This window comes from Montipora capricornis, chromosome 6 (genome assembly GCF_036669925.1).
Source record: "Montipora capricornis isolate CH-2021 chromosome 6, ASM3666992v2, whole genome shotgun sequence".
NCBI lineage: Eukaryota > Metazoa > Cnidaria > Anthozoa > Scleractinia > Acroporidae > Montipora > Montipora capricornis.
The window spans coordinates 13,939,838-13,954,405 of NC_090888.1; the positions used below are offsets into that span (position 1 = coordinate 13,939,838).

The 14,568-nt window shown below is 38.9% G+C and overlaps 1 protein-coding gene across 1 annotated transcript in view; it reads left to right on the forward strand.

The window, feature by feature from the left end:
* The first annotated feature begins 2,734 nt into the window (after positions 1 to 2,734).
* LOC138051579 (NACHT, LRR and PYD domains-containing protein 12-like) overlaps positions 2,735 to 14,568 on the forward strand; it is a 36,975-nt gene continuing 25,141 nt past the window's right edge. Inside the window, exons 1-4 of the mRNA XM_068897811.1 lie at positions 2,735 to 3,406; positions 6,753 to 6,814; positions 9,410 to 9,478; positions 14,453 to 14,529. The gene's annotated coding sequence lies outside the window, so the exon portion shown is untranslated. The remainder of the gene's footprint in view (positions 3,407 to 6,752; positions 6,815 to 9,409; positions 9,479 to 14,452; positions 14,530 to 14,568) is intronic.

Consider the following 14,568-nt stretch of genomic DNA (forward strand, 5'->3'; position numbering starts at 1 on the left):
ATAGCCGGGTAAACAGGAGAGAGTTTATCCATCTGGCCTCGGTTGTTCAAAGAACTTTGATGGATAACGCTATCCACCGCATAAATCATCGCGTTTGCTTTATCAATTAATGAAGTAGAAGTAGAACCCAGAAACAGGAAAACTTCCCACCTTTGAAAAAGCAAGCTGTTGTTCTGTTATTTTATTGAGGGAATCTAATAAATATTGGCAAAATTCCATTATACAACGTTTGATGCACATTGAGTGCAATGCCTACAAACACCAGAAAACAGGTCTGAATGTTCATTGCGTGACGTGAAAGCAAACGAAAAACTGTATCCCTCAGCCGGTCACGCACTATGTGTTGCCTATGAGGCTACAACACGCGTTGATGAAGGTTACGTTGTTTACGATGGCCTATTGCCTTGATTCATGGTCAACTCTGAATCATCGCCTCAGTGACGATGTCATGTTTGAAACGAAAAGGCACTCTGTAAAATGTAAGAGTTGTCAAGGAACCGAAAACATGACAAGATGGCTTGAACCGGATCTTTTTGATACATCAAATGATCAAATGTGCTATTAGCATACCACTTGATTTAACACAGCTCGCTTTGTGAAAAATCAAATCAAGAAAGCTCAAGTGAAGGAACTTACCGGAACAAAACAACGAACCGAAAAGCTTTCAGACGATGTTGAGACTTTCACTGAAGGCTCTAGCTTGAGTAGTCTAGAGGCTTCTATTTTCGCGCCAAATTTCACATTGACAACGTCATGTCCCCAGCAGATCGCTGTTTAGGTTGAAGTCACAGAAGTCACGCTACGCCAATTTTTGCCAACCTAAAAAGCCATTTCAAGCTACTGTGACTATCCAGTGTTTTAACTAAACTGTCTGATAAACCTCCGAATCTTTTGATGCAATGATCAGCGATTTATTTTTGAGCTGTTCTGTTCCTCATTTAGAGCTATCTCATTTTGCATTTGTCTGAATCTTTTGCAGGTGAAAGGTGGGCTAAACGCGATTTTTCTTGATTGTTAAACAGTTTCATGTTCCCTGTCAACATAAGTCACCATCAGTTCATTTATGATTGGTCTGAACTGTTTCTCTTTAGCCTGTTCTATTCTGACAAAGAAGACTAAACTGTTTGTATTTTGGCTGCATCATTTGCTAAGTGAGTGTGCCATCTTGTAGACAAGAAGCAAACCAATTCTGTTTTGTTTGAATCGTTTAAAACTCTTGTACATTGTATTTTTGGTCCTTACGACTCCCATATCTTTGCAATTCTCAATCAGGATCTCCTTCGTTGACATTATCCACCAATTGTCTGGGTGCGGTTTGGAGCCATTATATCCTTCCTGTTGATGACAGAAAAGACAGAGCTCGGAAAAGCAGGAATGTTGATTTTTCGTGAGAATCTGTATCTTGATGAAGGTTTGTGTCGTATATTTTATTTAACGCATAAACTAAACTGAACACTGACACCGATATCGCTTTGCAAATGATTCGCTCAAAGAGCCGAGTATCCGTCAAACGCGCGACGCCATTCAGTTTTAGCTGGTTCGTAAAGACTCGTTCATAGTTTCGATCTGTCGTAGTATTGCACAAGTTTGCACTGGTTAGTTTATTTCCCTGTTATCATGCATGTGGTTCGCCTTAGGGGGGATAATCCACTCAAGATAATTTCTCCTGATCGTCTTTAATTCAATGTTGTTGAGTAGTGCTCCGTGGAAAGATCTAGACTATGTTTTTATCTCTTTGGAGTTCATTTTATCCTCTCTTATCGAGCTGACATGTTTTACTATGGCCTCGTTTACTTTAACTGTAATTTTCTCTAACATAATCACAGTATTTTTTTTTTTAATCGCGTGACCCATCATACCGGATGGTGCTTGAGTGAAACTTCAAAAATATCTTTTTCACTTTCATTTTCATTTTCGTCTTTAAGTCCGCCAAGAGCTTCTTTTACGCAGATTAGTGATCGTTCTCGATAGAGTAAAACATCCATTGCATTTTGTGCAAGGTAAGCATATTAAACTGGAAAATTCAGTTCGGCAACTTCGAAGATCATACGTAGATCATCGTTGTTTTTGTTCGCGACCGGCTGCCTTCATTACTGTCTCAACCAACCTTTCGACAGCAAATGAACGTACGTGTATTTGGCAACTTACGGTATTTTAAAATCTTACAAAAATGAATGTCTGTGCAGGTTTGAGTACAGCATTCCAAAACACAATAAAACAATTAAAAGAAAAAAAAAGAGATCTTGCATCATTTATCAAGAATGCTTATACACTTCAAAACAAGGTTACACTGTAATTTGATGATCCAATCTCCACCACGAAAAATAAACATTCCTCCGTGATCAAGAACTCGCGCATAAGACGAAACCGCAGAAAAACAAATAACACATGCATTTGTTATGCCATAAAGAAGCTCCAAGGATTTGATCTAAGCCTTTAATTAATCAATAAGCCTTTGTATCTTTCGATCTTTGGTGAGGTGCGTGTTATGTTCAAGTGATCTCGTGATCATCTCTAGTGATTGGTCCTTGGCGTGGATGATGAAGTAGATAGAGGCAATCTATGAGGTTTTTTCATTCTTTGCCAATGTCGCTGTACAGTACAGGACAATTCTACGTGAAATTTCTCTGTCGAAAAAGGATTTACCCTATTACTTAGCAAGGTCTTTGCGATTCTCAATCAGGACACCAAGGGGAAAAGGTCATTCGTTGACGTCACACCGACTGGGTTTATATACGCTTCCTGTTGATTCCACAACCATTTACAGAGCTCGCGAAAGCGAAGGAAGGGGCGTTGATTCTTTGTGAGAATCCGGCTTTATCTGGAGGAGGTTTGTGTTCTATATTTTATTTAGTGTAATAACTAAACCGATCTCAATTTGCAAATAATTCAGCCATAGAGCTAAGTATCAGTCGAACGAGCGACGCTATTCAGTTTTAGTTGGTTCACAGAAACTCTTGCATCGTTTTGATCTGTGGCAATATTGCAGCAAGTTTACGTTTGTCAGTTGAAATAACAGATTTCTCCGTTATTATGCATGTGGTTTTCCTTTAAGGGGATAAGATCCATTCAAGAGAATTTCTCCTTGTCGTCTATAATTCATTACTGTTGATTTTGCATCGGCACCTTCGTGAAAAGATATAGACTGTTTTTATGTGTTTAATAGAGATCATTTTATCCTCTCTAATCGAGCTGACACGTTTTACCATGGCCTCGTCAATAGAAGTGTAATTTTCTCTAACATTTCACAGTATTTTAGCATCGCGTGACTCATGATACTGATGATGCTTGAGTCAAACTTTCACTTTCACTTTTATTTTCGTTTTTAAGGCCTTCAAGAACATTCCTGTACGCAGATTAATGATCATTCTCGATAGAATAAAACATTCATTACATTTTGTGCAAGGTAAGGATATTAAACTAAATTTCAACAACTCTTATGCGTCTATTTTAGTAATGTTCAATCTGCGTGAATATATGTTGTTGTTCGAGACAGGTAACCTTCACCATTGTTTCAACCAGTGGTCCTCCCATATCATGTCAGAAATACGTATAAGAACGACTTAGAATACTATTTGATGCGAAGGTTTAACGCTAAAAAGTTCTTAAAATCCAGAAGAAACTAGAAAACTACAAAAAAAACGACGACGTTTCGACTTTGCACAACGAACGTCATCAGAAATAAAATGAGTAAGAGAGTACTAAGATTCAACGAAGATGGTAACAGTTCTAAGCTACGCGTGAATGAAAAACGGAGGTCACTCAAACGGCTTGGCAAGTACACTGTATTGAGTCCAATTGTGTGTTCAAGGACGGCTTAATTACTTGGAATACCTGAAAGGTATCCGAGTTATATTCTGGGAAGAATTTAGTTTTCTGTGCAGCAAATGGACAATAGAATTAGGAGGTGGTGATTTCAATGGCTAAAAGCAATGTACTACACCCCTCCGAGCAATACATTTGACCTCCCTCCCTAAAATAAACACAAAAGACTTGAAACAGCCTCACGTCTAACAGAATTCGATGAAAATCGGAATTTATAACGTGCAGTGGGGCTTCAGTGTGACTCGTTTAATTTCGTTTGCTGATTCAAAGCCCATGTTCCACGAGATAGCAAATGACGCAATGCAATGCAGCTGAACGTGAATATGCTGGATTCAGCCGTCTAGAAATGTTATAAGATATTTACTATAATCCTGCCTCTTGATAACATGACTAAATCGCCAGTACAGAACTTCCAGTAGCGGTATGTTATAAATGGCCGAGATTTCTTAGTCTCTTTCTGCCTCAGCTGTTCTTTGCACGAACATCATCCGCCGATGTCGATGTCGTCCACCGTCGATGGAGGTCACCGGCCGCGTTACTCACAACACTCTTAATTTGGAACCTTTGCAGATGGATACCGTTTACCCATATTAATATTACAATTGAAACCAGTTTATCTGATGTCATGCTACATACTAGATCCCGCAAAGATAGACATAACGCCCACGTAATTTCCATTCCAACAACCTGTTCCAAAACATACTACCCCCACAGCTATGTCAGCTGTTGAATTTATTTGCAATTGTAAACATTAAGCGATTTTCACCGGTACATTATCTGCGTTGTTATGAATGAGCAACTGGCTGCAGAAACATTTACTTGTTTTGTTTCGTACTTGGCAAATTAAAACAGGCGCTGGAGAGGCGCATGTGACTAGTTCAGAGATGTATAAGGGGAAAAGAAGTAGAATATTCTGTCATGATTGTGAATACCGGGGGTGGCTGAATTGTGGGAATTGATTCACCACAGCTTTCATATCGATAGTTTTTCGACCATTGAAAAATTTACGTGCGATAGACATTTTCACTGTCACGCAACAAAAAAATAAATTCGAAACGTTCGATCAAAAAGGCCAATAACTTGGAATGTTGCGGGAAACAAATTTAGACACCACCTCCAATTCTCAGATCTGTGCGGTACATCGTTTCTGAGCTCTTTGTCGAAGCGTTGAAATCACAACTTTTATTTGTGTAGGTGGATCAAAGTGTTAAAGCGCTTACTTTTCGCTCATGAGATAAAATGCATGAACACATCTCCTAATGTACTTGAAAGGCTCAAACTGCTTAGATTCATAGGGATAGATATTTTTTTCATTCAAATACAGTGGAAGCCCGCCTAACGGCCATACATTCTCTTATAGAAAACCCTCGTTAATGCGGTCACCCGTTAATACGGCCAACGGCAACAATTTTAAATCCCAAACAGTAGAGTCCTCTATAATTTCAATTCACCCCGTTAACTCGGCCACTCACGCCAAACTGAACTAAAATGAAAACTGAAAACTTTATTTAAACACGTGACATTGATGTGCCTTAAAAAAAAGACTCGTTACAAAAATGTACGTGTGACATGTTAATTTCATTGAGCTTCGTTAGTTACCGCTGTAATCGAACAGCCGATTTACTTTACAAAGTACTGTCAGCAACACTCCTCCCTGTTTTCATTACAAACATGATCTTGACACTACTGTAAAATCCAGTAAGGCAAATCGCGAAGGGATTAAGTCTTCGTGCTTTCTTTGTACTTAAGTCTTTCGGTTAGGTAATTACGGCGGCTTCCGTTTTTTAGAAGCATATTAAGCTGGGCCTGTTCTTGTTTTGATTTTAGGCTCAGAACGTACAGTACACTTAACAATTTTAAGCGTTTTACCTACTGTGCGAAGTTTCAAGTATTTTACACAATTACTGTACTGGGGTCGTGTTCGAGTTTCTAAATCGGCGAACGAAACTAAAAGTTTCACACTGATACCTTAACACAGCTCCCATCGCTTTGGTTGCCCCACCGCATGTTATAAACCCGGATTTTCATCAAATTCCGTAAGAATTGAAGTTGTTTGAAGCCTCGCGCGTGCAAAAATCTCCTCGTCCGATGACACTCGACACCACATCCTTGGCCTCACATTCATGAGAAAAATCCTTTGTCTTGAAAGATAAACACGATGCTAAGGATGTATCAAGTATTGTTATTCAAATTTGTGCGCCATTTATGCAAAGGGTTTATGAGACTGCTGTAATTTTTTCTCATTTTGGTATATTTACAATCTTGGACAAAACTCGTTGGGAAAATGTGACGCTCTTAGGCCATTTTACAGTTGTTTGCTCAGTGACCAAGCCTATGAATGGCTGCGAGGCTGCCGGTGACCTTGCATTGATACAGACCTCACTGCTTTTATCATGTAAATTGTGTTGTTGTAATGCTAATTAGTCCATATTAACATTACAAAAGCATGAAGGTTTGTATCAAAACAGGGTCACCGGCAGCCTCGCTTCCATTGCTAGGCCTGGTAACTTAGCCACAACTGTAAAATGGTCTATTTGTCTGTGCGATAAAGAGTAAATTCTGCCTACTTTCCCCCCTCCCCTCATTCCAATGTTTTACTGTAAAAAGCGACAAAAGGCTTGCACAGATCCTTGCACAGTATTTTGCATCACATTACCAACATTGGTATGGGAGGAAGAGGGGAAGGACGAAGATATTTTGTGAGTGCTTGCCATATGATGCTTAAGCTATAATTTTTCCCAAGAGTTTTGTCCAAGATTGTAGTTTGTAATGAATCAGCGTGAGAATACATGTATGTTGTTGTTCCAGATAGGCTGCCGTCACCATTGTTTCAACCAGTTGTCCGTCGAATTCCGGAAGTACTCCTAAACTTAATGATTTTCCTGTCTTGAGTTAGACTTGCTTATCAACAAGTGTTTGTTTTTTAGGGTTGTTTTGGCAATTAGAAGAAAAGGATTGAGAAGGTTAATTTCTACAGCTGAGAATTTAGGTGAATTCATCAATAATAATTTTCCTCAACCTCTTTCACTCTTTTCTTTAAAAACCATCACCAAATCTCTTTGTTAATGTTTTAAATCACAATTTCGTGCCACCAGCAAATTCAGTCCGGAAGAGTAAGGGTGCGTTTTTTTGGGAAAATCCAAAACCGGATTTTTGATCTCAGATCAGTGGATTCTTCAGTGTCAAAAAAACGCAAAATCCGAAAAAGGATTATTTTCCATGACAACGCACAGAAACAAACCCAGAGTCGCCTGCAATAAAAAAAAAAAAAAAAAAATAGTGGTTAACTAGTTAGTTTTGGAGAAATTGTTCAATGAAAATGCCAGCAGAAAAGAAAATTACCTCCTTTGCGATCGATAAAAAGAAATGACGAAAAACATGCATGCTGAAAAAAATTGATTCGCAGTTTACTTTTTTAGTTGTAGGAAAGGTGCTAACAATATTATTGCTGTCAAGAAACTTTTAGTGTATTATTTCTGGTGTGAAGTTTGCAGGAAGCCTATTCGTGTCTTCAATTGATGCAAACTTTAAAATATTGTGTTGATCATTGTTGAGAAATTTAGAAATTCCATTAACAACTCTGTTCACCAAAAATAGTTCGTACATCACACCATTAATTTGGTTATCTTGAAAGATTGCAAATCACCAATTTATTTCAGGGCTTTAATTTTGCGGAATTTTCAGATATAAATTCATGGCAAAAATTGCCAATTTTGCAGGAATTTTCTGGACAAATTTTGCTGGAAAGCAATTGGATTTTTGACCCTGTAGATTTGATTTGGAAACTGTTTTTAGCAGGTGGGTGTGTGCATTTTTCAGGCCTTCTGATAGGGTGCGATTAAAAATGCAAATTATGCGATTTTTTCAGGGCAGATTGTGCGATTAGAAAGGCCAATTATGCGATAAATAATGTAAATTATGTGATTTTTTTCTCAGCAATTTTTAAGCTTGTTTTTATAAGGTTTTAGGTTAAGAAAAACACTTTTTTGCTGCCCTAAAGACATTTTGAACACAAAGGAACAGTAATTATGTATCTTGATCGACATTAGTTGGGATAAATAAAAAAAATGAGGTCTTCTGCACTATCGGTGCACCACGTTAAAAGTTGAAAGGACACAGCTAACATGCCAAATGAATGATCAAGGTGCTTGTCAACCACGAACTTCCGAAGATGGTCAATCGCAATAGGGACATACCCCCATTTATACGAGAGAAAATAAGCCGCGGCTTTCTCTGGCCGTGGCTTACATAAGGCTTGAATGTTCACAAAATCTATGTTCACGTCTTTTTCAAGCTGCGGCTTATATTGACCTGGGAATATATATTCGTATAAATAGTTCCTTTTGCGTATTTTGTACACCGTGGCCAGAGTAAGCCGCAGCTTATTTTCTCTCGTATCAACGGCCCTAATATTGCACGACGAGAAAAAGATCAGTCCATCGTCCACGTGGACCGTACCTGTGAGGTACTTTCTTGCTCGATCGTGAGCTGTCAGATTGGGTGGAAGGTGGGAACTTCCTTCTTGTCGAAGAAAAAGTGGGTGTTTTCACAACAAACTTATCCATGAGTAAGTTTTTATCAGTTTTCAACGAAAGAAACTACCTGTGCATTTTGCCGAAAAACTTACAACTTCGCTTATTTTTCACAAATCTCTTCCCTAAGAGAAGGCAACTGTGTCATCATTTCAGTGGTGTGTATATAAGTGCGTGTTTGTGTTGCACCAATAGAAGGAGACTCGTACCAGGTCCCCAACATGCAAAATAAAGCCTTGAACTTCGAATGTTTACGAAATCGAAGGTGGCAAAGGATTTTTCCATCTTAAAAAGTAATGACGTATTTATGCATGAATTTCTAATAAAAGTGTTGTTTTGTTTCATTGTATGAATTTTTTTTGTCAATTTGTTAATTATGCTTTTTTTCGCGAATTGTGTGATGGGTTGCTATTTGAGGTCGATTTTGCGAAATCGCACCATCGCGTAATATCAGAAGGCCTGATTTTTTAGGGGGAGAGGAGGACGTGGGCTAGAAGTGGGTCAGTTGATCATGGAGGGGAGGGGGGTATTTAGATCTCCAGAGGTTGGCATCACTGTATTTCATGCAAGGCTGGCTGCAAACCATTTCTTATGTAAAATTGAAAATTCCATTCTTGTGCACAACAGAGAAATACTTTGTGAAGTACATAGCCTTTCTTTAATTTTATATAGTTTGTTCTTTGTGGCTCTCAGGGGTATCTTTTAATTAAAGCAATTCCTTCTGAACTTTCGAATAGGCTAGTTTCGAATTGTGCAGCAACAAAAGAACAGAGTCGAGGTTCAGGGGAATCTGTAATTTGCATTTTCCTTTGTTTTGAACAAAAGAGAATGCTAATTATTCCCCTGAACCTCGACTCTGTTCTTTTATTGCTGCACAATTCGAAACCAGCCTATTACACTGTAGATGTGCAACTTAATTTATTGTGTACATGTACATACTAGTTAATTAATTGAGCATGACATCTTACGGTAAAGGAGGATTCTTTAATTCTTGTCTCTGCTGTAGTGATAAAATCTCTCACTGCTTATTTTCGGTTTTGTTTTCTTGAAAGGAGGAAACTTTTTGACCAAGGATGTGATTTTCAGACTTTTCTGAATTATAAATTAAAGAATTATTGCAGGTATGTACAATAAGCATGCATGCTTATGTTAGACTTTGTAATCTACTTGTATTTAACATCACCAATATGTGTTCCTGTAAATGCCCATGTTTCAGACAATTTTGAAATGTCTTCATAAATATTTTTGTCACCATAATTTTGTCTAACTTTGCAGTAATTTTACTGACTTGCTCACTGCACGAAATTGACTGAAGGTTAATATTCAAATTATTATTTAACAACTGCGTCGCTAAGTGGAGGTTGGGTGGATGAGACTTCCTGGAGCTTCCACTATTGGAAGCCAGCTCCAAGATAGAGATTGTACCCGTGGCCGGCAAAACCTGACAAACCCGTCATGAGCCCCCATGCCCCAAGACAGCCACCCATCACACTGATAAACAGTGGAAAGAAGACTGGGCAAAGGGACGGAAAAAACTGCTAAACGCTCCACCCAAAATGCTCCTTCTTCCCGCCACAACAATGAATAAGCTCTACAACACAAAGAATGAGGGATCCAACGAATGCGCAAGTATGCATACATTGTGTAACAAAACCACTGACAACATGACTGCAGTTGCTCATGTTGACTGCATTCGCTCTTGTCTCTTGTACAAAAATGTAGACTTCTTGCAGTCACATGTTTCGTAGGGGAAAGATTCTTCAAGTACAAAATTATATATACATTTTCTTGGTCATGATGTTACAGCAACAACCCCAGATCAAGGCATCACTTCAATTTAATATCTGTATATTAATTGACCACATTTGAAACTTCAAACCTTATCAAATATGTCATCTAAAAGTTTAATTTTTTCTGTGCATATTAAATTTCTCTCGGAGCTTAAAATTCCGTTTTCATTTAGAGCTAGATCGAAAAAACATCAGCTTTGGTTGACTGCTTTCAACCTCCTTGAAGTTCTATTGAATGATGTCAGAAGAAGTCTGAGTTGCTTGTAATGTCTGGAACTAAGAGGTGTTCCATGATCAAACTCATTTCCAGATATCTTGACTGCTTTGAACTCCATGGAAATGGAATTTGTTTGCCCACGGAACATCTTAAAGGGTAACTGACGTCAAATTTTTCCCTTTTTTTTGTTGAACCAATACATTCCTCTTAGGTTAAAGAATCCAAAATGAGCAAATAAAAGATATTTTGTGCAAAACCAAATTTTCTACAAATTCCTTTTGATGCTCAATTGACGGCCATTTTGAAAACGTTCTGATCCAGGTCACGTGATGTGATACGTCACACGTGTGTAATGTAGTGAAAGGGTCATGGTAGATCTGAAAGTAACAACTTCGCGGCTCTCGCTGTTCAGCTCGCTGCCACAATTTACGAGGAAAAAAATAAGGTTTCTTTTATTCTCCTATAAGCCACCTTTTAGAGACTATGAAATACGAAGTGGGAAATAAAATACTTCCTCTGAAAAGGTTGAATAATCGAAACGCGACGGATCGTCTGTATTCATAGCTGCAGGTGAGTTGCACGCCAGGTAAAACAGTGTTTAGGAAGAAATTACACGCAAGCGTTGTTTCTCATTTGCGACGGAAAACATGATGAAGTCAATCTTGTCCCGAAAAGTTACTCGTTTCAAAAAGTATACCACTGTCAGCTGAGTGAAGAGTAAACTACTCATGCTCGTTCATCTTGGTGTTTTATCTAAATAAAACAAGCCGACGGCCCCTGAGAGCGGAAACCACTTAAGTTCATGTCAAGAGACTTCCTTGAACCCAAAATATAAAACGCAGTGCCCTGGTTAAAAAATAAACGAACCAGAGACACATTCATGCTAAGGAAAATAATAAGCACGTAAATGTTTCTCAAATGACGATCGAAAGTTTAGAAAATATATACAATATAGCGCTCAGGTCATCCAAACCTGTACCACTCTAAGCCGCATTGAAATTTACGATATGGACGGAAAACAGCAGGATTTAAAGCGAAGAAAACGAGACCCAGGGAAGCGCTGTGTGGAGATGTTTTCTAACAAAACAAATGCAGATGGAGTTAGCCTTCACCAGTTTCCAGCTGATGAAAGTGTGCGGCGACAGTGGTTGCATTTGTTCGATGGTCACCACCTTCGGTTCACATTTGTAGCGACCATTTCTCAGCTAACAGACGAAGGATTCGGTTCAAAAAATGCTGGTTTCAGCTCTAAGCTAGTATTTAAAAAGTCCACAGTTCCTTCTATTCATGCGTCTCCTACTCCCGAGCAAGTAAACGAAGCTCGAAGAATAAAAACAAAACTCCCTTGGAGTAACGAACAATCGAGGGTAGAAGACTCGAGCTCCGAGGTCACGCAGGACACTAAACTGTCAGTTCTAGAAACAATCGTAGACAAAGAAACGAGATTCAAAGATCAAACAATCCTTGATGTAAAATCACGTTTTAAACCCACGGAGACCTTCCACTGAAGCATTTTACTTCTTGTCACCCGCCAAACATGAAAAACGGATTCGTCAAAGTGAGGCCTCAGGAATCCTTAGAACAAACTCCTAAAGGGTAACTTTCGAGGAAAACATTTCAAAATTTAAAAGACATTTGCGGGACAGAGGTGAACCCACGCAATTCGGTAGAAAAACTACTATCAGAAATCAAATTCAAAAGGAGGGGCTCAGTGCTTAATTTTTTTAAAGGAAATAACAGAACACAAAAAGATATTTTACCTTTTGTGACACAATACCAGCCATCAGTGTCAAACCTAAAAGAAGCTTTACTCAAAAAATGGCATTGAATTCAAAATCAACCCCTACTTCGCCAAATTTTTAAAGCACCACCAATCATTTTGTACAAAAACTATAAAAGGTTCTATACATGTTTTCACACAGGAAGGGAATCAGTGTGGCCTGTCACTCCTTGCATTTCTCAAATTTTTATTTTTCACTGCATCTACTTCTTGACAGCAGATGTTCTCTTCCTGCCTCCATGTTCACACCAGTTTCCACACTGACACCTTGCAATAAAAGAATCAGTACAGTAAAAATTTTTATCATGATGTTGAAAAGAAGAAATAGAGAACACAAGTTGTATGATCTATAGTTTCACCAAAATGAACAGTTATCAGCCAGATCAGCACTGCAACTGTTACAAACGTGACAGATAACTAAACTTCGACTATAAACAAGGTACAAAGACCACAAAAGAGGGGAAAACTGAAGTTCACAATAAGTTAATATTAAGAGGATGTTTAATTCTAAGTACCTGTACGAATGCTATTTTTGCTGCGTTGCGTTTTATAATGAAAGACGAGAAATCTTCAATCGTTCGCCAAATTCAATACTAAAGCGTCAAAACATGTACATGTATCATGTGGAAAACTACTCTCAAAAATGAATCTTTCCAAAGCACCTTCACAAGCTCGTATGTTTGTATTTTCAGTGTATTAAAACCTAAGTTTTGGAAGGTAATTGCGTGTAGCTTAAAAACACGTCGCTCCCATAGAATTCAAGAGTCTGCACATTTAAATCTTCTTACTTCATCGCTCCTATATTTAATAAGCGACTGAATTTGCATATTGCCTTCTGCTCTTTAAGAACGAGGCTTTGATAACAATGCACCTTATTCGTGTGCTAATGAGTGGACGGGTATTCTGTAATCTAGCCGCGATTGATTTTGAGATACTATAAAGGTAATGCACTCACCATTCGTCGCTTTCTTGATTGAGGCGACAGCGGCGTCCGGGGCTCTTGATCCTCTTCTGAATCGCGCGCTCGATTTTCATTTCAAATCGCCAGAGCCTGATTTCACCAACAGGCTCCAAAGCCCTTTCATTATCTTCGCCTTCCATCGAAGCCTCAAAATCCGAAAATCGGACCCTGAGTTCGAGCTGCTCTCACCTGCACTACTGTCCGCTATATCTACTTTGCTTGGTGTACACACGTGTGACGTATCAGGTCACATGATCAAATTCTAAGCGTTTACGGCGGATGACTTACGAAGCGGCATTTATGACAGTTTTTCCAGCGAAAAAAGGCACAAAAAAGCACTCGAAGTACCTTGTGTCGGTTTCAATGTGTTACCTGAGGTATTTAGACAGTATTAAAAAAAAGTGACTTTCTAGCCGTCAGTTACCCTTTAAGAGCATGAGTTTGGACAATGTGCGAGCCAGCGAGGCATGCAAGGCATGTGAGCCATGGCTGCGAGTGATTGATGTGAGCCAAGATGGCAAGTCAACATACTAGTCACACAGTTATTGAAAGCTAACCACTTTAAAATGGGTGCTTAGGCTTAATAACAGTTTATCAGCGCTATTTGAAGTGCGTGCTTAGAGTTAAATGCGAAATTCGCATTGCTCACATGACTCGCTGGCTTGCAGATTGTCCAGCCCCTAAGAGCGCTCAGGAGCTCGTTCAACATGTGTCCGTGCATTCCAGATCGAATTGAAATTTGACAATGTTGGTTTTTGAGGAAAGGGGAAAACCAGAGTACCCAGCGAAAACCTCTTGGAGAAAAGAGAGGACCAACAACAATTTCAACCCACATGTGACGCCGGGACCAGGAATCGAACTAGGGCCACATTGGTGGGAGGTGCGTGCTCTCACCACTGCGTCAGTCCTGCTCCCCTAACAATTTTAGTCTGTCTATCAGTATGTCTTAGATCTTTACTGCATGTAGGTGGCTTTAACTTCTGAGATGAGTAAGAAGGGCCATTAATTAAGGTCTTCATCACGGAGGATGAAAGGACAGTATTCTGAGAGAAAATAAAAGAGACAGTCTAAAACAAGGGGTGGAGGGAAAACTTCATTTTTTAGATTTAATTTAATTCAGTAACAGTTTTCAGACCAAAATGGATGGCAGCCCTTACATGAAAGGTAGTAGTAGTTGGGGAGACTACAGGTAACATCCCATACAAGTACTTACATGTAGCTGTACCCTCCACGCAACAAGACAAAAATGTGGTAAATGCAAAAACATTAACTACACTGAGGGAATTTACCAAGCTTGTGAGCGTAGATGCTTGAGAATCATTTTTGTTGGTATCCCTCATTTTGCAGGACCATGGTATAAATGCTGCATGGAAGAGTTGTGATTTAAACTTGACAGGTAGAGGAGACTAAACAGAGCTCTTCAAGTAAGTTACTGTAGTTATGAACGAACGAATGAATGAATG